This window comes from Myotis yumanensis, unplaced genomic scaffold, assembly GCF_028538775.1.
Source record: "Myotis yumanensis isolate MYYU_CA2020_CCGP unplaced genomic scaffold, mMyoYum1.0.hap1 SCAF_9, whole genome shotgun sequence".
Taxonomy (NCBI): Eukaryota; Metazoa; Chordata; class Mammalia; order Chiroptera; family Vespertilionidae; genus Myotis; species Myotis yumanensis.
Window position 1 is genome coordinate 43,332,162 of NW_027223760.1, and position 3,216 is coordinate 43,335,377.

A 3,216-nucleotide genomic window follows, 5' to 3' on the forward strand; every position below is an offset into this window, starting at 1 on the left:
GCACACTCCCTACTGGGGATGTGCCCGCAACCAAGGTACATGTCCTTGATCAGAATCGAACCTGGGACCCTTGAGTCCGCAGGCCGATGCTCTATTCACTGAGCCAAACCGGTTAGGGCTGCATGTTTCTCTTTTATTATATAGGAGGATTCCATAGCAGATGGCTCTTTGGCAAAGGAAAAGAAAGAAAAGACTGAAGCATCATGTGAAAATGGACTCCTATTCAACAAAAATAAAGCTTATCTAGTTATTATGGAAACAGAGAAATGAGTTTTACCTTCAGACAATGGCTGTAATAGCTTTATATCTTAATGTACCAAGTTGAACCAACACAGATCAAAGTTCAGCATAAATGTAAAGTCCTAGTAGGAAACATAAACAAACACAGAAAAAATACATTAGTGAAGCTGTGACCACTAGAGCTACATATTTTCCTAGCCCTAGGTTTGCTAATATCAATATAATACTGCTTCAAAAGCTACAATTATAAAATATGATTATATATAATAATAGTATTCTCAAGTCTGAACAGATGGCTCATAGAAACTGTGCTTTCCTAATGCTGTTTTTCTTAATTTCATTAAATTAAAAATCTTATGTCTACACTTGGTCTTCACTCAGTCTGCCTACTTAGGATATAGTCATTATAATAAAGTTATTATGCTCTAAAATTTAATTTAATATGGTTATATTTAATATAAGGTAGAAATATTTAAATTAGGTTGCTGTTAAAAGACTAGTTTACCATTTCAGCTAATTTGGGGAGAAGAATAGCTTGCTTGATCAACAGTGCTTTCTGTTGAGCTTGGATTTTAACTCTAACAATTCCAGGTCAAGAAAGACCTTTAGATTGTATGTTTTTGTTTATGTGCAGCTTGCATGTACATTAAGAATATCCAGTGAACCCCAGTAGAAGGTGATTCCTCAAGTAAGAGGCTATATAATTTCTCTAGGGCATAAAACACATTGCCTAGAAAATTATTTCCTTCCTGTTTTTCATTCTTTGTAGTTATGACGTGTAAGGACAAATAATAATATCTGACATTTTGAGCATTCACTACTTGTAAGGTATTGTTCAAAGTGCTTTGATTAAGCAAGACTAATGAACATTGGTCCATCATTCCTAATATTTGCAATTTAGATTAATCTGATACTAATTGATTCATATTTTGTCTTAATCCCTCATTAAACTATCAATCATGAGCAAGTTTTATGGACAATTAAAATAATTTAGTACATTGGCACTCTAACCAAGAGTTTTGTACAAAGACCCATTGAAAAACACTAATGTAAGCTCCTCCCATTCCTCCACTAGAATATATGGGCCTTGAGGGCAGGGACTTTGTTTCTCTGCCATATTCCCTATGTCTAGAAAAGTGCTCAGCACAAAGTTCATGCTTAGGAAGATCTATTGAATGAAAGGAATGAATATCACAAATGTGCAAACTTCTGAAAGCAATAAAGGTTACACGGGCTCCCCGTTTCTTTGTTCCTACATATTCTTCTCAAGGGAATTAGATGAAACACTGCATAAAAGAGGAGATTAATCAATGACAAGTCTTTAAATGCCAGTAGACCTTTCAAATTTGGATTTCAAAGCATAATTTCTTTGGTTTTATTATTGTTGAATCTTATCATTGGTCTACTATAGTATATCACTAACAAATTCAAGCCACAGAATACCCAACTGCTGCTGAAGCTACTACTCTGGAAATAAAAGAACAAACAAAACAAAAACCTTGCTGAATAGGGACATCTGCTGGTTAAAATGTAATGTTTCTAACCTTAAAATACAGATGAACAAAGAGATGTGGGCAATAAAGTTGAGAGTAACACTAAGAACATGTGACATTGTGTTAAAATAACCTCTTTCCACTAGTAGTAATAAAAGGTCACATTTGCTTGTTTTATTCCAGAGTTGCTCAAATAGTGACACTATCTGAAAAAATAATTAAGCTCTCCTATAGTCAGTAACTATTGCCAAAGAATAGAAATGATCTTTTGATTTAAGACACTTGATTATCTTTTATCTCAATATACATTTAAGTGTCTGCTAAGTTAAGGTACTGTGCCATATTCTGGCAAACTGAAACTATAAGACAAAGCAAAGGTGGCAGACGGTCCAGCCATCTCTGGCATGTGCTAATCTCCATCCTTAGAGGAGTGGATTTAAACTCAATTAATGTCTGTGAGGGACTGAGCCTACTACTTACCAATACTGTGTCATTACCATTTTACAAATATTACTAGGGGCCCAGTGCACGAATTTGTGCACCTTGAAAGGAACTGTGGGCCACGAGGCTGTGGTGGGCACAGGGGCAGGTCTCAGCCCATCCTCTGCGCCCCCGCCCACCCCTCCTGCTGCAACTCCCGATCCCCTCTCTGCTGGCAGCCCCGCTCCTGCTGCCGCTGCTCCCATGCGCTGACAGCGCCAGAGCCGCTGCTCGCACCCACTGCCAGCACTGGCCCCGCTCACACCCGCAGCCAGTGCTGGAGCTGATGCATGCCCCCTGGTGGTCACCGCACATCATAGTGACCGGTTGTTCGGTTGTTCCACCATTTGGTCTATTTGCATATTAGCCTTTTATTATATAGGATATGGGCCAGTTGCTTTCTACAAATACACTCCTGCAGTAGCTGAACAGATACCCTACCATACCTCACCCATTACAGTAGAGGAACCGAATTTTGATAATGTTCCATTAATAGGTCTCAGTAAAGATCCGTTGCAAAAGAAAAAGAAGAGAAGAGGGTGTGGACAGGTAGTGACCAGGTTGAGAAATTTAAGGAAGTATGGAAAGGAGACAGGAACACAAAATGGAGGGCAGGAAAAGCGTGATAAGACTGAGTGCCATAGCCCCAGAGAAAAGCCTAGAGGAGGAACCTGAGACAGAAGAAGAGCTGGAAGAGCCTGATGTGTGGCCCTAACTAGGGACAGTTTGTTCATTCCTCTAATAGCACAGGCATCATCAGCTCTCTGGAAGCTCTGGAAGGCTTTCCAGTGTCTACCCATCAGCTGTATTAACAGGACACAGAGACTGTGTAGAAAGAAAATGGACATCTCAGCAATTGTATTTTCATTTACTTTGAGCAAAAGCCATTACAAACATTTCTTTTTTCTGAATCATACCATCCAGGACATGAGTCTATCATGAAATAACAGAACCTGCCTCTCAGTATCTGGAAGATTTTTATATTAATATATAATCTATATAT